Genomic DNA, 21,429 nt, shown 5'->3' with positions numbered 1-21,429 from the left:
AGGCCTCTTTTTTTGTAATAGACCCGGTACACATACTAAAGTGTATACGCAATAATTGGCTTAACCAGAAAAACGACCAACATTGTTTCTACTTTCCCGAGTTCGAAAAAGACCACACTGGAGGACAGCGAATGCTCTCTGCGTCATTTGCTACCATCAGGAATCTATACAACTTGGAGTGCGAGAGGCTGTTAAGCTATGGCTACAGACTGTCAAGAAAAGCTCTCAATCCATCGAACATAGAACGACAAAATGTAAATTTGGCTTTGCAAATTTCATTTCATTTCATTTCATTTATTTCATCCTTAAAGGCCCAAGGGCATTACATAAGGAGGGGGCTACAATTCATATAAAAGAAGCATAAAAAACACACGCACAATGAACACACACAACAAACTTCAAAAGCTAAAGAGAAAAAAAAAATAAAGAAAAAAGATAAAGGGTTTACATGTGCAGTGAAAGCATACAAAAGAAAAAAAATTCGCTTGCGGCAGCGAGCACAGATGAAAGTCAGTGATCAACACGTGTTAAAAAATGACAAGGAATTCACTTATTCTGAAGATGACGGGCCAGTTCTGTACGAAAAGATTTTGAATCGTTGCATAAAACTATGTCGTTAGGTAGGGCATTCCAGAGTGTTATTGCATTGGGAAAAAATGAACTATTCATTGCTAATGTACGGGTCTTGATACCGGCTATGGGGTGGCTATGGCTGAGGCGACTTGAAGTTCTTATCGGGGATTTTAGAAGTGGGTGTCTTGAAGCTGGATGATGGAAGAAGTTATGAAGCAGGCAAAGACGTGAAATTATGCGGAGTGATTCAAGTGATGGGAGGGAAAGAGAGCGTTTGAGTGCAGTGATACTAACTTCTTTGGAATATTCAGAGGTGATAAACCTGACGGCGCGATTTTGGATGGCCTCGATTTCGGCGGAAAGGTATGCTTGGGATGGATGCCAGATAGATGATGCGAATTCAAGTTTGGGGCGGACGAATGTTTGATAAGCCAGTTTTTTAACGTCTGGAGATGCTGATTTCAGGTTTCGCCGGAGATAACCTAGGACACGAGAGGCATCGGAACATATCGTTTGGACGTGAGTTACCCAAGATAGTGTCGATGTCAGATGCAAACCAAGGTACTTGTAGGATGTTGTTGGAGCAATCGGAACCGTGTTAATGCTGTAAGTGTGCTGGATTACAGTGCGCTTGCGAGAGAATGACAAGAGTTGACATTTTTCAAGGTTTAAGGGCATGAGCCATCGGTTGCACCATGTAGCTATTGCATCAATGTCTTTTTGCAGGAGGTGACTGTCAGTGGGATGACGAATGGGGCTGTATATGACACAGTCGTCTGCAAATAGTCGTAGCTTGGCGTTTATGTTAACTGGAAGATCGTTTATGTAAATTAGGAATAGCAATGGTGATAAGCCTGCGCCCTGGGGGACGCCTGATGTAACATTAGTGAGGGGTGAGTGGTAACCATTGCTTGAGGTAAACTGCATGCGTCCGTTAAGAAATGTCTCAATCCAGGAGATAAGATTGTCAGGAATGCCTAGGGAAGAAAGTTTTGTGAGCAGGTGTGAGTGCGGAACACGGTCGAAGGCCTTTGAAAAATCTAAAAAGATGGCGTCGATTTGAAAGTTGTCGTCCATTAAGCGAAGTATGTCATGTGTGAATTCAGCCAATTGCGTTTCACAGGAGTAGTGTTTACGGAAACCGTGTTGGTGAGGATAAAAGAAGTTAACTGAATCCAGATGGTTCATTAGATTGGACGCTATAACATGTTCAAGTAATTTCGAAGGAATGCTCGTTAAAGAAATAGGGCGATAGTTAGAAGGATTTGTGCGGTCACCTTTCTTAAATATTGTTATGATTTCGGCTATCTTCCAGTCGTCGGGGATTTCTCCGGATTCTAATGATTGTGTAAATATTAGGTGCAGTATCTGGCTTGAGACTAGACTAGTGTTTTTCAGGAGTTTACTGTTTATGTGGTCACAGCCAGATGATGAAGAAGTCTTAAGAGAACTGATTAGATTTTCTATTCCTGTCGTGGTGACTGTGATTTGAGGCATGGGCATTGTTGAGGTGGGAGGGGAAATATTCGGACTGCAAGCAGCAGGGGAGAAGACTGAACAAAAATATTTATTTAGAATTGTTGCGCACTCTTTACTGTCTATTGGATCACGATCAGCGTCTAAAAGTTCAATTCGGTTCGTTCGTAATTTAGGGGAAAGAATGCGCCAGAATTTATTCGGGTTGGATTTGAGGATAGAATGTAGATCGGTAGAAAAAAACTTCTTTTTGGCGGAGGCTAATTTTTCCTTATATTCATTCACGCATTGGTGGTACCGTTCCCACGCTGCGGGCCGGTTATGCAAGTTAGCAGTTCTATAAAGCCGTTTTTTCCTATTAACAAGCCTTTTCAGTTCTCTGTTAAACCATTCGTTGTTAGAATCGGATTTTACGCAAAACGACGGAATGTGCTCATTTTTCAACGAAAGGACAGTGGTCTTAAAAAGTTCCCAGTTGGTATTAACCGAGCGAGTTTGATAAGCAGTCTGGAAAGAGCTGTAAAATTCAGATAAAGCATGATTGATGGCATCGAAATTAGCTCTTTTGTAGTCGGTGATTACTTTTTTTGATGAGGACCGTTTTATAATGGGTAAAGAAAGGCGGATGTGAAGTAGATTGTGATCGCTAATGCCTGGTAGAACGGTTATACCTTTTACGTCGTCGGGGGAAGTTGTCAGGAGTAGGTCAAGAATGTTCAAATTTTCAATGAATACCTTCCTCAGGCCCTGCCAGCTAGCCCTTGGGATGAAGCACAACCTCTTATTTTTCGAAGGGACTCCCACTTAAGTTGGTGGTGAAATGGTGGAAGATTGTGAACGTGAGGACGCCTTGGAAGGGAAAAAGGCTTAGAGACAAGTTGCAAGAACCAGTGTTTAATTCGGAAAATGACATCAAGATTAATTTCCTTCACAATCTCTTGGCCTGGTTGGAGGAGTGGAAAGGCAAAAGTTTGGACAGCGGTACGCTAACAAGAGAGACCCATGCCGCTATCGACCACACAATATATGCTTTTGTGGAGTTTACGAAGTACTGCTTCGAAGAGCTCAAGCTATCATATGTCCTTCTAGGAAAGATCCAAACCGACAGTCTGGAGGAGCGCTTCGGAAAGTACAGGATGCTAGCTGGATCCCAGTATCATGTGTCGATGAGGCAAGTGTATGAATGTGAAAAGAAGCTACAGCTACAAAGCACTTTGCCAGCCATCAGTAAGGATGAGCGATGGGATGAGCTTCACTTGCGACCAGACTATCCACGACCTAGCCTAAATGTAGTGGTGACCGAAGATGCACTGTCGGAACTAAAAGACATCGTCCCGGTGCTGGTATATGTGGCAGGCTATGCAGTGTACGCAACACTTAAAAAGCTCAAGTGTACAAAATGCAGGGATGCGCTCACGGAAAAAAGGACGACATCAATATCCGACACGGATGGACGATACGACCTTGTGAAGCAACTTGACAGGGGCGGGCTTGTTTACCCAGCAACATTTGCCGTCAACGCTGTCGCACACAACTACGTAGTTGTTAAGCAACTATCAACAAACAAGGACTTTTTCATTTAGTCACGGACCTCACGCTTGAACTGCTCGCCGGTGACGATTCCTCAGAGTTTGACACCTGCGAGGATGGCCACAAGTGCGAAGTTGTTCTAAAACACCTCTTGTGGGGTAGCACGAACATTTTGCTCAAGAACTACTGCTGCAAGATGAACGACAAAATATTGGATGCCAACGCCAAGGCGAAAAAGAGAAAAGCTGAGACTCTGCGGAATAAGGCAGCGGTTCCGTTGTAAATAGCAACATGAGTGTTTTATATGTCAACTTCTAAACCCACTTGCTATGTTGCAAATACTTAAACTGTGGCAATGTATGTACCTGTATCGAAAGCGATCGTATTCATGTAAAATATGACCCTAGAACAAATACATGTATCTCCAATAAAAATACACATACGCAGTTCAGAAAGCTATTCGAGAGTTTTTGATTCTTCATTATCGCTATGCTTCATAAAACCAGGTGAAAAAAAGGAAAAGTTTTAAAATATTGGCAAATTTATTTCAAGTAATGCATGAAGAAAAACATCTACTGAGAAAGTCGAGAAGGCGCAATGCGATAGAGGTGCTGACATCAGTGCTTAAACAATCTTTGCACAGATGGTTTGCGGCTAGTGCTTCAAAATAAATTCCGCGTATATTGTTTGCTATTCATTCCAGTATTTTAACTAAAAAAAAATGTGGACTGATAAATGTAAGCTTATTGCTGCTAGTTGATTCCGGTTAAGAGGGTTCACCAGCTACAAGGCAACTCAGATTTGAACTTTTTCTGTCGATAGATGGCAGCACCTGAATACCCCAAAAAGGAGGTAAGTTCTAATCCCCCTCCAGGTGTGTAAACCACACCGCGACACGAAAGTATTCGTTCTTCCGCGTTCAAAAAGTAGAGCCCAGAACTTTGTGTAGGTATGTGGCCAAGTTTCCTGGGTCCGAAGCATAAAAAAGTTAACCCCTCTCAAGCCACTCAGCAAAGAAGGATGTGGGGGTCAGACAATAGACCATTCCCCAGTAACCCACCAATTTAGCCTTTCCGGTTTGGGTTGCCTAAGCTTTCTTCCTTCTTTTCTGAGAAAATTCTTTTACAATGGTAGAGGGGGGCTACTGGTTTCGGCTAAGCAGACAGGTGTGGTTGGTTAAAATGGCGGAAGCGAGGCTTGGTGCATCCGCAGGACATTACCCAGGAAAGGTTCCATTGTGTTGAACACCTGTGTAATCAGTCTCCAAATAATAGGAAAGAAAGGAGCTCCTAGCACAAGGCCTTATGACTGGTTTTCATCCCTTTCCCGCATGTCCTCATTGTAGTGACAGCCTGTAGCTTACTTTGCCTAGTCTCGTACGAGCCTTCCCAGCGCCGAACACCCATCTTCCGCTTCTCAGCACCAACAAGGCACCAACCAAATCAAAGTTGGATGAAACTTAAAAGGACGAGAACTGTGGTTTTTTCATATCAGCGGCATGCACTGTTTTGCTCGTTTCGGACGGGTATAGCTCTAGACTTCGTGTGGTATTTTCTTTACTTATTAAATACGCAAAAACATGGAAGCATTGGTATCAGTTATGTCGGCCACGATTTTTGAACATACGAATACATTTTTTTATTTAAAGAATACATATTTCACTTGTCTAGACAGTGCGTAGCGTTACCTAATACACAATGGCATTGTCAATTGCAATGCATTTATTATTGCGTTTGATCTCTCCACCAATTCTATCAGGAGGCCGCGCTGCAACATGAGCCCCCCCCCCCCCCCCCCCCCCCCCCCGAACAAAATTTCTGGCTACGCCACTGGTGGTAGCATCCAAGATTGAGGCACACCACCGCTCCTTCGCGGGTGCGACGGCGCAAGTGAACAACAAGTTTGCATTTATCCTCTCCCCTCCGTTTTTTTCGGCTCGACAGCGTTTGCAAGCACATCGGGGCAGGGTGGAGTTCAGTAAAAAAAAAAGGAATTTACTGGTCCCGACCCCTTGACTCCTGACTCGACTCGGCACGTTTTCATGGACCCAGTAACCGGTTTTTGACCCGATAACTCGACTCACGAGTGTTTTCGGGCGAACAATGCCTTACTGTGTGAGCTAGGGGGGGGGGGTGGAGAGTGAGGTGCTTTTGGTTGTGGCCTTGCATCCCGCTTCCTTTTGGCACCAGAAGCTCGAGAAAAAAAAAAGAAAAGCAGAAATCCTTTCCTGTCCTTTCTCCCTGTCGCTCCCCTCTATACTTCTCACTATCCTCTCCCTTTCCCTTTCGTTTCCGCCGGCTGCAGCTCGGGTGCTTAAGATATTAGATAGCAATTGCCGCGGCCGGCAACACTCTTTTGCTTCACTTTTTATTTTTATTTTTAAATAAACCACTACCACCACCACCAAATCCTTTCCAAATACAACCCAAGCAAGAAAAAAAGGAAAGAAAGAAATAAAGTTCGTCCAGGTTATAAGAAAAAAGTGTGCGCATGAACACAGACAAGCAAGAAGTTTGTGGTAGAGTGTAGTAGCGACAAAATAAGTTGTCGCCAGGTGGAGCCACGTCGCACTAGTAAAATTTTAGCGCGAATTTCAAATCCCCGCAGAAAATACATACACAACCTTCAGAGCCTGTAAAGCGCAAACACTAGGTTCGATACGGATAGAAATTGCGGCTTAACAATCAAGAAAGAAAAAGGGAGGAAATGTTGCGGACGAAATTTTGATATTTGGCTTTGTTTTTTCCCGAGATGACAGGGAAGTTCGACATATCTAAAAGCAGCATTTTTCTGGAACTTTGCGTCTAATTGGTAAAAAAATGCAACTTAAACAATAAAATCTGCCCGCAACATTTCCTCTATTCACTAAAGAAGAAAACGCTGCCACAAACCTCGTGAAAATCGAGCCATTTTTAGACACGGTATACCTTCTGGAAGTTCCCATGTATTTCCTATGGACACTGCCACTGGTGAACCCTCTTCTTTTCGTGACGTCACGGGAGGAGCACCGGCCGTGGTGAGGGCTACGTCGGCTGCGTCTCCGGTGAAAAAAAAAAAAAAAAAAACGGCTCGGAAGTTGCGCACCCGCAAGACCTACCGTCATTGGCTAGTCTCGCGCGGCACTTCCGGGCGATGGGCGATATTTTCTGCAAACCCAGAAACCGGGCGACGCAATGAGCGACAGTGGTTCGGCGGCCCTCATTTCATCGCGCGGCGTGTCGCCGCGAATTATCGCCTCATGCGGTTAGCGCTTTAATATGCGAATATGCAACAAGATCTCTTTGTAGTTTATCTCTCCCCATTCTTTCTAACTGTCCCTTCACTTCTTTCATTTCATTACTACAGCCCGCCTGGTATCCTTTCGTTTCCGCTGCCCCAGCTCAGGTGTTTCGAATGTCATGACACCCTGCGCGCGCATATATATACTAGCTCACTTACAAGGAAAGGTCCGAATTAAGTGAAAAATTACCCAAAGAATGAGTTCTTGGGAAGCCTATACTTTTTATTAAGTTTGTCACAGCACCAGACGGGGGATGTTCAGAGGAAGCGGTCAGGTACATCAAAATGATCCGCTTTCTCCTTTGTTACACAATTCAGTGACCCCTTATGTTAAATCCCCATTGTTCCTTACTTCCCTTAAACTATCTGTGCTTCTCACTAGATGCTAAGTTTTTGCGGGACATTCAATCTAAGAAGTAAGGCCTTTGTGCGAGGATATTAATGGGCCTTACGAAATAGTCTCAAGGGCGCCCGCAGAACTTTTTCCAGGGGGGTGCACCCGATGGCCGGGTATAGGGGAGGCGGTAGGATAGCACCAAAAAGGAACTATTTGTAGTATAAATTGCGCACATGAAACAAAAATTAGGGCTAGGCTTGGACAACAAACAGAATTTATTAATTAACAAAGAATTGAACTCGATAAGCAAAATTAGATAACTTAATATCACCCAAGCGTGCTAATCAAGCTGTGTAGCTGTTTTCTACTAGTGCATAAATAACCGCAATTCCAGGAGGGGCGGGGGGGGGCAGTCGCCCCACTTGCCCCCCCCCCCTTCCGGACGTCCATGTCAAGGGCCGTTGGCATACTCCTCTAAGCCACTAATAAGAATGAGGAAGTTCATACCGGGAATAAAAACGAAGTCTCAGAAATGCAGTGAAAGTATGAGTAGTTTATTTCAACCCGACTTTTCAGACGCTTGCCTGCCGTGGAACCGCTCCTTCAGTTGAAATACTTCTCGTGCAGAGGACGATGACTCCCATCTCAAAGACTGTGGATCTCACCCATGAAAAAAATGCGGTTGGTTTTTCGATCCCTGATATAGTAGATGAACGGGCGATCCACGGTGAATGGGGTGATATCCGGTGGAGGTCCATCCGCCGAACTGGCGATCACTGCGGGCGCGACGGTTCCTTCTTCACTGACCTCAAAAGACGCTTTCTGGAAGGCGGCCGAGATGTAGGTCGGCGTGGTCGCGCTGATTCCGCTGAAGTCGGCCCACTCTCCGAAGACGACGTTGAGTCCCAGGGCTCGCATGGTGGGCACCAGGTCGTAGCTGACGCTCACGTTGAACTTGGGCAGGCTGAGCGCTACCAGACAGGGGTAGAGACTCCTGCCGAGGTCTTCGAGAACCGCAAGCGACAGGTCGTCCCTGAGCTCTGCGAGCTCCGTCGCGGAGTCCGGAAGCAGCACCACCATGGCGAACCTGTTTCCCGAGCACGGGATCTCCACGGCGGCCGCGCCGAGCTCGTCGAGACGAGTGTAGGGGAAGTAGCTGGTGAGTTGCATCATCGGCTTACTGACCTCGGTGGTACCCAGGTTGAAAAAGGACTTGTTCCCTGAGTCCCACGGGTCGAACATGGTCAGCCAGGTAGCCTTGAAGTGGACGGTGTTGAACAGGTAGAGAACCATGCCCAGCGGCTCATCTTCGGGCAGGATGCTGTCGATGTTTTCTCGCTCCAAAGCGTTGACCTCCGCGGGGTCGACTCCGAAGCTGGCGAAGTCCACGGACATGAGCTCTGCGTCAAACACATCTTGCAGCTGCTGCCTGTAGCTTTCGGAGATATCGAAGCTGTCCTGCACCAGGACTATGTTGTCCACTTCCAGCGTCACGTTCGAGTACGTGCGCTCGAGGAGGAGCCTGTACGCCTGGAGGACCCAGGACTTGTCCGTGAGGCCGACCTCGGTGTGACCCAGCACCGATGACAGCTGGTCTTCCGAGCTCTCCGCGGCGCCGGCGTAGGCCATGGCGAAAACGGCGGCGATGTAAGTCGGCGAGAAGAACACGTTGGAAGAAGGATCCTCCGTCGCCAAGCGCTTGAGGAGGTTCACAGCGAAGTGGTTGTGAGCTTTCACGAGCGGCGCACCGTCAAACAACATGGTGGATGTTTTCCGAGGTCTGGAGGCCGCATGTAAGGCGCCTCTTTTTATACCGACTGGCAGTGGTGTTTTTTTTTTTTTGCTTTTTCCCCCTTCCTCTGCGGTGGCCAATGGGAGTTTCGATTTTTACCCCGCCCAGGCACAGCGAATGGCGCCTGAAGAATTTTCTCTCTCGTGAAAAAACGCTGTTCTGATTGGCTTAGCTTTGAAGCACGAGCGTCAAGCCACGCGCATGATTCATCGTAGCAGGAACAGCAAGAAGGGCGCGGTACCCTCCAGTCCGGACAATGGATCGCCCCCTCCCGACTGGGTCGCGCACAAAGCCGCGGAAAGACCTGGTTGAGCCTTCTTTCCGGAAATTCCAGTGTGGGAAAGAGTGCTCTGCTGCCAACTCTCGAGAGACGCTGCCATAGATTATTTGGTGACCTCACCAAGGGCACAAAGGAGACTGTCTTTGAGGCAGATGGACAGATGTCAGCAGATGTTACTCTGGGTAGGCATATTAGTCAGCGTTCCTTTCCTGCCAGGCTTGACGAACGTTGGCTTGACTACCTGGCGGATATTTCTGGGAACGGCGAAGTGGTCACCTCTAAGAAGTCTCGTCTACCGAGAACCGGATTCATGCTTTCGCTTTGTCCGATAGATAGGAGCAATACACAGATGTAAAACTAAGGTCCCTAGATCGGCTTTAATAGATGGGCTGCGGTGTCTTGCACCTGACACTTGGACTACCTCGTCTCTTGCTGGTCTCCAGTGATGACTTGACCCAGTTCGGCGGCGAGGAGCTATGTATATTGATTTACGAACGCCCAGGCCTTTACAGGCATTGCACGAAAATGTAACTACAGAGAGGAGTAATTGTTTCTATTTATAGAAAGAAAAACGAACAAGGGTCGAAGGGGGTAGGCTCAGCCTTCCAGCCAACGTTTCGGCAAACGGATGAAGACAGGGCGCCTCTGGTCGAAACGTCGGCTGGCGGACATATTTTTTGTCGACAAAAGTGCCATCTTATCGGCTTCTCTTTGTTGTGGATCCCTGTTTATAAAATGCTAGGCGAAGAAATACGTGGTTGTGCGTAAAAAAAAAATATTACTAATACAATTCGCGGTATACACTCCTCACCCGGTTTACCGAGGCAACTTTGTTTGGAATTTTTTTCAGATTGCGCCTGCACCAGGTGCATCGAATTATTTTGGGAATTTCAGGCCATATTGGCGGATATTGAACAAGAAATTTTTGCACAGTCCACAAATAGTTTTCACGTGACGTCTCACTCAAGAACGAAGCGTTAAATGCCCCTCAAAGGGGCCCCCTCCCGGCCTATGGGGTGTACCGATTCCCTCCCTAGACAGATTCCGTTGGATCTGCTAGTGTGAAATCGAGGTAGGGGGGCCAAGGTTAACCACAGCTTAATCTAGGATTAACCGTGGTGTCATGAAAATTGGGCATGGAGAGCGCGTCGCCCTATTTTGCCGCTTTGGTCATCGCCTCCCATTTGGCGAAGAGACAGAACATTTCTATCCGGCTTGAGTGCAAGATTATCTCCGAAAATATTATTTAAAAAGATTCAAGATTATCTTCAGGGAGCAATCACTGAACGTTGAGCTATTTTATTCCAGCGAAGTAATACAGATAATGATTTGCAGATTATACTGTGCATTTTCGAGCTTGGCTACGGCTCATGCGTCAAGTACACATTTCGAATTCTGCTTATCCCTAGCTTTGACATGAAGGACAGGCTGGTGGGGAGGTGACAGCTTTCTAATTTGCCCACAGTCACGTGTGCGTGATCCATCCATCTGCCCCACTAATCCCCGGAATGCATTCACTTACATTCTGTAAATTAGTATCCTATACCGTCTACCGCTTGTGGTTCTAGCTGACCGACCAGCCGCGGTTGCTGACTACGTAGTTATGGCATTCGTCTGCTGATCACAAGGTCGTGGGATCGAATCCTGGCCGCAGTGTCTGGTTTTCGTGGAAGGAATGCAAAAAAAAATTGCCAATTGTTTAGCTCTGGTTAAACCGGGTAAATTGCGTAAGCAATGGTATGCGCGTCCTTCTAGCGATTCTTCCGCGCGTTGCCTTCGAATGGTAGCATTGCGGCGTTCCTAAGCGGTGAGGGGTTGAGATTCATCGGCTTCATAGCCTTTGGGAAACGCGCCTTCAAGACCGCAACGTTGAACCTGTCGTTTCGCCCTGAATTAATTTTAGCCAAATGTTGCTGCAGGTAACGGACATTTACAAAGAATTGGACTTTTTACCGGGTTGGTTTCCTCTCCTGATGCGCTGTATATCCTTGCCTACCTTTTAGTTATAATACCCATTCTACCTAACAAATATTCATAAATTAGGGTGCCAAAGAATTCCCAGAAAAATGACCCGATTATTGCTTTGAGTTACAAGAATTACGCTTCTGGCGCACACAGGATGGCTTGCGCTACCACTAGCCACCCTGGGGAGTAAAGAAAGGGGGCCCAAGAGCATGGTGGAAGAGGCTGTGGGAAAATAATTTATTTTCAAGCTTGGTGCGTGCCAATCAGGTTGGACAACACAGCTCGGCAAGCTGCTGTGGCACGGCTGAGGCATCCATAAAGTGCTCAACGGAGCTGTCCTCCAGTGAACTGATCAGTCATATCTGAAGTAATCGTTGCACTCCACTTGCGAGGGGACTGTCGGGCTGCATTCAAACAAATTACTCTTCCTGCTCTTGCACGATGGCCTCACGAAGCGCCAAGCCCGCAAAGAGATGCATGATAAGTTTAATTATGGCCATCACAGAACAAAAACAAAAATGATTAAATAACACCGAATTTTGCGAAACACAGTCTGCGTGAAGACACTAGCAACATGATTTACAGTATAATTTTTAATTTATGCTTAAGAACCAACACCACATTAGTTGCACAAAGTGGAATTTAATTTACTAAACTTCCTTGTACCAAATGGTTCATTTTTAGTTTGATGCGTGCGTCGAGCAAAAAGAGAAGGCGACCACGTGAACGGCACGCGCCGTTCACGTGGTCGCCGTTCACGTGGTGTTCAGGATTTCACGGGAGGGAAGTGGACGTGGTTCCGGCCACCTGGGCCCAGGCCAACGAGGACAAAGAAACATAGGCCAAGTGAACCCACCCGAAGAGGAAGCGAAGCCCCAGGAAGAAGACCAAGAAGCAGACAAAGAACAACTTCCCAGAAGCAAGCTGAAGTTCTTCAGAAGGAGGGCCCCTAACAAAGCGCGCCTGTCTTAATGGCCCTCCACGCTTAGCTAGTTCCAGCGAAAACGAGCCTGACAGCCACGAGGAGAAAGGCGTGCCATCCCTCTGCGAGTTCTCTGGGGGCAAGGCATGTGACTGAGTGTGTTTCAGACAATAGTTATGATTCATCTCCAGACTACCCTCTTAACTCGCCTGTGGTGGACTTGGAGGAGAACCCTTCCATAGTCTGACTAACCGACCACCCTTCCGATCTAACCCCCCCCACCACCACCACCACAACTTTTTTTCTTGTACTAGGCACGCTGAACTGTCGCGCCCTCACGAGGGCAGCTAAGCAAGGGGAAGTCGACACGTCATTCGAAGGGGCACTTCGACACGTCATTCGGTACGAAATCGTACTGGAGCTTTGGGACAAAAGGGGATCAGGGGGGGGGGGGTCACTCTTGTTTTCCTTCGCGAACGCGGAGTGAAGGTGCTGCGCCATGACCGAGATATTGAAGGTCGCTTCATTTCCACGTTTTTGAACAACGGCATGCGTGTGTAGAACATCTACGCACCTTTCGGCACGTAAAGCCCTGGTGGTTATAAATGAATATATACCAGGTGTTCCAGCTAAATGTAGCCAAGCTTTTAAAAAACACGGGATGCCCTAGCCGTCTGAAACCAACTGAGGGTTCTTTAGAGTCGTGTGACCTAGCCTGGAACATTTTTTTTTCGTTTTTCAAAGTTAAGTAATTAGTTAATCATAATAAGCTAAATTTAATTATTGACTTGATGAACAAAGTGTCAATGGAAAAGTTGCAGATCGTTTTGAAAAACAGCTGACTGAAACATTTGCAGCAACGTACTATTTGCGTAAGGTAGTTTTTTTACCGGCCGTTAACCGTAATTCAGACAATAAAAAAAAGCTTCCACATGACAACTGTGCCACTTCAACGTCCCAAGATGCACCTTAGAGAATAAAATTCTGTTTTCCTGAAGTCCTCACCTCGATGAGACTTTGGGTGCCCATTGGGGCAGAGATGCGAGCGAGCAACTGGTCACGTGTTAACTTTCTTTTAAGGCCGATAAATGAAGCTACGCAAATCGTACCGTGATGGAAACAGCACTACTGGCGGTTTTTCGAGGCGATCTAAAACATTTCCATTGACGCTTTTTTCCTAAAGTCTATAATTAAAAAGTTAGCTAATTAAGCTTAACTAATTTACTTTGATGAATGAAAAAACTACTCGAGACTAGGCCATGCGACTCTGAACAACCTTTAGTTGGTTTCCCTGGACTAGGACACTTCGTCTTTTTTAAAAGGTTGTTTACATTTAGCTGGGACACCCGGGAAATAGCACCTCGCCGCCGAACTGGGTCAAGTCATCACTGGAGTCCAGCAAGAGACGAGGAAGTCCAAGTGTCAGGTGCAAGACACCGCAGCCCATCTACTGAAACCGATCTAGGGACCTTAGTTCTACATCTGTGTATTGCACCTATCTATCGCACAAAGCGAAAGCATGAATCCGGTTCTCGGTAGACGAGACTTCTTAGAGGTGACCACTTCGCCGTTCTCAGAAATATCCGCCAGATAGTCAAGCCAACGTTCGTCAAGCCTGGCAGGGAAGGAACGCTGACTAATATGTCTACTGTTGTGAACGTGAATTTTCCTTGAACTACTGATTATAATGTTACATCCCGTTATGTACGAATATGGCCAACGAAACGAGCTCGTACAGCAAAAGGAGACGACAAGCACAGGGCCGGATTATGAAAAAAATGGTTGAGGCTTAACTTGGTTAAGCCTGGAGAATGCGAAGCATCATCGTGTCGCGTAATTTGGAGGCGCACAACCACAGCGACGGCGCGAGGTGGGCCCCCGTTTCTCCACTGCCGTGACGTCATCGTGTCACGTGGTGTGGCATCATCGCGTCACGTGATTTGGAGGCGCACAACCACAGCGACGGCGCGAGGTGGGCGCCAGTTTCTCCACTGTCGTGACGTCATCGTGTCACGTGGTGTGACGTCATGTATCACGTGATTTGGAGGCGCATAACCACGGTGAAGGGCTGAAGTGGTAGCTAAAGTAGTATCACGAACGAGGAACGCTGTTCCTCCTGACTTGGCGTGGCAAGACGAACGCGACCTCCTGATATCAGTTCAGAAGCGTTTGGGGGTAGGTAGGCTGGAGACGCTGATTGGTCGATGGAATGCGCTTCTCCGTGACGTTTTTTCGCGTTGCCCTTGTTCTCAACCAGACGTGGCGTCACAGCGCCTCCCTCGGCCTGTCTCTGGAGAACCTAGGGAATCGCTAGGTGCGCTCGCCGTGCCGCAGGTGCGTGGCACGTGGGTATTCACCCCCCTCCCCTGGTCCCCAACAGTGATGCCACTAAAGGGCCGACATCACCAGCATACGCCGGGAACAGTATCCCCTCCCCAGAATAATTCTTAGTACCAACCACCGGTCACCACCATTCGGTTCGAGAACCGAGGTTCACGAACCTCTGCATTTCCGGCTTGTGGCTTTCGCCGTTAGTGAGAACATGCACGTTCAGCTTTGGCGACCACAACGCTGCCACCCTAGCTAAAATCTTATGCGGAAGTGCGAAAATGGCCATGGTGCTCTTGCATGCACAGCAGGAAGTGATTTGTGTGTAGACCATCGAGGAGGGAATGTACAAGGATGGTAGGATAGCACAAACGCTAACATAAAAGCAAACAAAAGCTAGTTGGGGCTCAAAACCCATTCTCGGTTCTAGCAGGTACCAACGTTGGGGAAAAGCCACCAGCTGTGGGCGTCTTGCAGTAGGAAGGGTAAGAAGAATGGAAGCTTTCGAGAAGCGGAGGTAAGGCTGCATACAGCGCACGCGGGGTCGCCCCGCCCAGGGAAGCTTTTCTAATGAACTGCGGTATTGCCGAAAGACTGGTCGTTGACCGAGGCAACACCTCCTATGTGTTGACCAAGGTGGACAAGAGGAACATGTCACTGCCAGTACGAAACGTCAATAATAGCGCCTCGAGAAAGGGTTAACTTCTTCCACTCGCCGAGACATTTTTTGGTGCCATTCTCGGGAAGACGCTTCGCAACGCATTGCAGAGTTGACTGCCTTCTCTCTTGTCCGTCTACCAGGCAGGAGCTACTCGCGGCGGTTCCGGCAGGGGAGACGGACGATAGTAGCGGGCAAGAGCGAAGGGGGGCCCCCACCACATGAATGGCATTAGAGGAATGCCACTGGTGTCTCCACTACGGCTCAGCTCGTACTGTTCTGGCGCAGCCTTGGTTGCTGCGTTTCGCCGTAATCGCTTTTCAGCGAAGTGAACACAGCATTCGCAGGAGAGCGCCGTGCTGTCGCTTATTTTCTGGCTCTGACAAGTAAAAAAGACAGCGTGTCATGGCACGCCATCTGTAAGGTTGGCGCCATTCAATCGCCTCTTTCCATTTTAACCGGCGCCGTAATAACGACTGGAAAAGTCGCTCTACGAGCGGCGCGGCAACAGCATCGCGGTCGTTAGTCTGGACGGCGTTCGCTGGTTCGCTAAGAGCTCGTTTCCGTGTTTTTTTTACCAAAGTAAACGAGGGGTCTCCCCTATCAGTTGAAGGTCGCGTTTCCGCCCGGGCGTGGCCTGCGGGAAGAAGGCATCCTCCGTGGCCGAGTGCGGATCGCCCACAGATCTGTTGTGGGGAGAGGGAGGGGGGTGGTGGTGGTGAAAACATTTATTACGAATGAGCAGGAGGTATAGCCTCGTATACATGGAGCCCGACGTTGCGGGTCGGGTCGGGGTGCGCCAGATGTCGGGCTAACCAGCCCGACCCCACAGCGTTTACATGAACGGGTTTTCTGTCGGGCAGAGATCGTCGCCACCCCTAGCGTCGAGCAAGCAAACCACACGCATGCTAGAGGAGGAGGAACGCGCGGACGAAAAGTTCCCTTTCCCGACTGCTGCTCTTTGCGGTCGGTTGGTTCGCCCGTTCGCGTGCGCGCTCTCTTCGAAGCCGGCAGCGGCCCGGTTTGATTTACAATGGGTGTCTCCGCTGCTGCGTTGAGCTTCATGTTATGTTTGAATCAGCTCTATTTCATGGAGATTTTAGTTTCAGGGATGAATGTGCACAACATGGTACTTGCCGTGGTGATGTACCGTCAAAACGTTCGCTTCCGAAGCCTCACGTCAGAATGGTCTCGTTCAAGACTGAGCGACGACTGGTCCGATCCGAACAGCTCCTAAAATCCGCGAATAAATTACCCGGGAGGTCACACAAGGACGACTTTTTCAATATTTAAAAGCGTAAACCTTTTCTTCATGTTCTTCCAGCAGGTGCGCAGCTGTTCCCATGTAAAATTATTTCCCATACCGCGCATCTCCCGCTCCAATTCTTTATATACGTCTTGATTTCGCTGTCGCTTGCTGTCGAGTGCTTCGCTCATGTGCGCGCTCCATCTTTCGACAGCAGCGCCATCTTGCGTCTGGCCGATTTCTCCGCCATGTTGGCTTGGGCGGCCCGCGCTGCAATACAGGCAGCGAGTACTCACCGCGCTGTTCAGCCTTATCCGAGTGTTGATTTTTGCATGATTTTAACCTGCAAAGTGTTGCACAGTATGCACTCAGCAACTGTGAACAAAATGGCCCGTGCTTCGGCGAGCGGCAACGCGGATGTTTCCCTGCAAGTTGTGCCGAAAATCGACAATGGAGGTGCGCTTCTACGCAAGCGTGCGAAATTCATTTAACGGCTTTCTGGTATCTATAAAGGAGAAATTTATCAATGCGAGCACGAAACTTGCTGAGCGCTTCTATGTTGTAGTTATAATTATAAAAGAAAAACCGCTCCGTTCCGGGCTAACAGCAGTGTTGCTGTCAAGCGCTCAAGCGGTCTGCCCTGCGTTGCGCCGGTGACACGAACAGATTGAAACTGCGTTCGACCGCGTCTTTCACTACATTTTCCCTCTGCACTGTCCTAAAAAACGGTACTTTCTGTAGTGCTACATGGAGAAGGCACAGCTGGAGCGCATAAGCGCACAGAATTCTGTTGCGGCTTTTGGCTTTGCATAAATTTCTTGATTACTTTGTACTAACGGTATAATAACTGGTGAAGCTTGCAAATTTAGGGTCGTCCACTCTTAGCGTGAACATGCGAGTGTGTGGCAGCGCTCTTCGGAGCGCCAGTGCATCCGTCGGCGCCGCGCGTCGAAGCAAAGTGTTGCAGGAACAGAGGAAACTGGATGTGGAGCTTCGCGTCGTCTAACATTTCGCTAAACTCGGTTAAAGGATGTAGTAGAGAGGCACCTGGCCTTCGAACGCGATGTAATTTATACACTCGAAACTGGTGCACATGTTGTGACAGTTCCTGAGGGGTGTATCTGTTTGGTCCGTCTCGGGTGCGGCCTCTGATTAATGCCGAAAGAGCGAAAAAGTGCGTGCGTGTGGTCGGGTGGGCACTGCGTGCCTGTTGATTGCACGTCCCTAATAGGCACATTTTTTTTTAAACAATCGGCACTTTCCATTATGGCATCAGTTGAAAATAGTATTTGGTCGAAGCATGAGGTCTCACGATGCAAGGTGGACACGTCAAAGCTGCGGCCTTGAGTTTTTTAAGTCCTGCTGGTTTATCGAATATTTACTGCAAGCAAACAGTTGTGGCATTTGCGCAATGCATCATGGCTTTCAAGTACTGTCAAATAGCTATGTTTACAGTGCCGTTGTCGCTATCAGTCGCCAGTGTCGGCAGTTATTTATTTATTCAGAACACCCTAAGCGCCCAGCAGGGCATTACATAGGGTGGGACTGATGAAAAAGAAACAAGCGTGCACAAAAATTTTTACAGAAGAGCTATTTTACAGAAGAGCTATAACAGAAATGTTTCTGCTGCTGCTGCATGCTGCTGCATGCTGGAAATGCTGCTGCATCATTTCCCCGAATTATTACTTATGTTTTGATTTTGCAAGGTTCACAGACGACACATGTCTTAGCGACATCAGCAGTAGGTGCTCGCGTGTAAGGTATGTGTAGCTGAAACAGCCCGCAAACGCACTGCCGCCGTGGCTCTCTGTGTTCTTCACACTGCTCCGCTTCAAGCCGCCTTCGCTTCCTGTAGTTGTTTGAACAGCAGACGACTGCGCGGTGGTTTCCCGAAGACCTCGTACCAGCTTAAATCGCACATACACCCAAAATACAATAAACACGGAGAACCGCAGAGAACGCACGGGACGCACGGATACCGCCTTTCCGAACCAGCTAGAGAGGAGGAAAGCAACATGGCGGTGTTCGGCGCGCATCTGGAAAAAATATCTCCGAGTTCCTGATCAGCGCCAGCCAGACCAGAGAGAAGGAAAGAGAGGAGGCAGGAGAGGAGGCGCTAAGCCGATGCGGCAGCGTATACATGCTCCTTCCAGCCGGGTCGGGCAGAGTCAACCCACACCCTGCAGTCGGGCTGGCGCAGCTCGACTCGACGGTCCATTAGCTCGACCCCCTAGCGTATATATGAGCCCGACAACCGGTTCTCGGCCCGACAGCCCCCTTAACCCGACTTTTGTCGCGCTCATGTAAACGCCCAGTATGTTTGGATCAGCCCGTAAAGGACCGATCCTTACAAACACTAGGTGGAGGTCCCTAGTATGGGACCCCAGTGGCGGTTGCCGCCGCCCGGGCGCGCCCGACTAAGGCTTGTTGGGCCTGTAAGTCGTGGCAGCCGAGCAGGGACGCCTCCCAGTCCTCCCGGGTTGGGTTGGGGATGGGGGGAATAGCGGGGTTGGAGGGGAAGGCCCACACCATGTGATAAGTGTCAGAAGACACTGCACTACAGTGTGGGCAGCTGCCGCTAAAGGAGGGGTCAAAATGTTTCAGCGCTGCCGGGCACAGCAAAGTATTGGTGAGAAGGCGGAGAAGGAGCCGCTCATCCGCCTTCTTCAGGCCTTTACATGGGCTAGGGTAAAGGCGATGACAATTTTGATAATATGTTGTAATATCTTTGAATGTATAGACCGGATTAAAATCGGGTTCCTGATCGGACGGGGAGGAGAAAACAGCCCGATGAGAGAGCGCGCGGGCGGCTGCGTCTGCTGCCTCGTTTCCTGCCAACCCCTGATGAGCAGGGGCCCATATGAGGTAACGGTGTGCGGGCTCCGTATCCCGTATGCAATTTTGGTAGAGAGGGAGGGGCAGCATTCGCGCCTCGCGGCTTTCTTCAAAGGGTTAGGCTCGCGGAGGGCGTGGGTTAGCGAAGGCACCCCTTCTCTGACAGGGCCGGTGCCACTAGGCGTGGCGCGGTACGGACGATGCCCGGTGGCTGCGCGCCCATTTGCTAGCCTCATCGGGGAAGGTTTAGCGGCATCTTACCTGCCCCGAGGGGTCCCTGTTGCGGGAGGGCGTTCGTCGCCGCGTTTCCAAGCTGTGTATGGCACCGAGGCCGGGGCTTTTAGGGAGAGAGCGAAAACATATGTAGTGACGAGGCTCCTCCTGCTCGCGGCTTAAGAATAATTCAACACTTTGCTTTTTTTTTCTTTTCGCGTGGGGAGAGATCGCGGGGGCGCGCGATGCTCTGCCGCCATCGCGACTCAGAGATTTTGGTCTCGACCGGAGCCAGGCACGCAGACCGTGCTATCGAGTAGCCGTGGAGTGGGTCCACGGGGCGGCTGGTGGGACATGATGCTGTCATGTATATACTCCTTGTAAATAGTCGTCTGTGTACATAAAACCTATATCAGTGCTCGACAAGAGTCCCATGTCTTTCCTGCAAGTCTCATCCTACTGGCTCAGTACTTCGTTGGAAGAGAGAAGAACGGAGGGACAACCTCTCCGTACAAAGAAGAGAAAAGAACCACCCTTTACTCCATCCCTTACGACACCACGCCTGTCACTCCTCTTCGTACTTCAAGCGTTCTAAGAATTATAAGAATTAGCCGTTCCGGCCACCAGTTCAAGCAGCGAGAAAAATTTCAGCGCTGCCGGAATCGTAATGCAATAGCGACGACTAAAGGATTTTCAAACACACTACACCTTCAGACGCCACTGGATGGGAGGATTGACAAAAAACCACAAAAACCCTCCCCCAATCCTTAAGCAAACGCATATATCGCTTCGTAAGGGGGCCCCACCGGGGTGGAGGAGGATTCCTGTTTTTGCAGCTCGACAAGCTTTCCTACCAACCGATTCGGCTAAACGAACTTACATGAGCTGGGGGCCCGTCTCCTCGTTTCGGTTTTCTCGCTTCATACGTTTCACTCGAAGTTCCATTGACTGTGGTTCCCATTTCCATATAATAAGCAGGTTAGAATAAATGGGCCCCCTTCTCCTGTTGTCGGAGGTGAGGCCCTGGGCTGCAACCCCCTAAGCCCCCCCCCCCCCCCCCCCCCCCTTAATCCAGCGCTGGACAAGCAGACGACTCCTGCCGCGTACGCCGCCGCTGGGCTACCAGACGGCGGAAAGAATGCGTGAGGTGGGGTCACTTTAGGGCAGTTCAGTTTCCCAAGTTGGGTTGCCGGCGGCCCGCAGAGCTACTGCCCGTTTCCGCCGCTGTCACTGCTGTAAGAGTGAGCCTGAATGAGGATAAATAAACATGACGCCATTTCTGGGCTCCATCTCTGTGGGTAGTAAAAAATTTACTCCCTTTTCACTCCAAAATAACTCCCTTATATAAGGGAGTAAATAAAAAACACCATACATATGGAGTAAAAAAAACCTCCTTTTGGGTGTGCGTTAGAGGACAAGCCATTTACTCCCTTTTGGGTGTTTTTGCTAACAGTGTGGAGTAAATGCTGGTAAATCCTCATTTTTACTCCATTATTCCCTTATGGGAGTAAAATGGAGAACAGTCCACCTTTTTACTCCCCACTCATGGAGTAAATGTTTTCACAAATGGAGTAAAAAGGGTGGCCGCCACCATTTTTACTCCCTTTTGGATATATTTTTGTTTACATTGTACGGAGAGGGAAACGGCAGGTGTGAAGTTAGGATCCAGGAAGAGAGCAGAGTGGATCGGGAACAAACGCGAGTTAACGATATCCCAGCTGAACTTAAAAAAAGAAAACGCAACGGCTAAGCTACTGCTTAACCTGAACAACTCAGCAAAAAGATGCCCCCACGGCGGTATTCTCGCCGCACTTCGGCTTTGCGAATGCGCTGTACATCCTTTAGCAGACAGTTAGACAGCGGCGGCTCCTTGAATAGGAGAAAGCTAGTCCGGACGCTTTGCTCTCCCGAACATATGCCGCGTTCCCAAGTTCAGTTTGACCGTGAAGCCGCGAGGCTTACGCGTTCTGACCACACCTCGGCACTATGAGAGGT

At 48.8% G+C, this 21,429-nt stretch overlaps 1 protein-coding gene and 1 pseudogene across 1 annotated transcript in view; one reads left to right on the top strand and one right to left on the bottom strand.

Annotated features, from left to right (window-relative positions):
• The window catches only part of LOC149366670 (flap endonuclease GEN homolog 1-like), a 517,650-nt gene that overhangs the window by 25,620 nt on the left and 470,601 nt on the right, over nt 1–21,429 (top strand). The gene's annotated exons all lie outside the window — the stretch shown is intronic.
• On the bottom strand, nt 7,841–11,856 carry LOC149366694 (iripin-8-like; annotated as a pseudogene).

This window comes from Amblyomma mixtum, chromosome 1, assembly GCF_055824585.1.
Source record: "Amblyomma mixtum isolate Tamu chromosome 1, ASM5582458v1, whole genome shotgun sequence".
Taxonomy (NCBI): domain Eukaryota; kingdom Metazoa; phylum Arthropoda; class Arachnida; order Ixodida; family Ixodidae; genus Amblyomma; species Amblyomma mixtum.
Note: the sequence above shows the minus strand (reverse complement) of the source record. Positions and strands in the feature narration are given on the sequence as shown.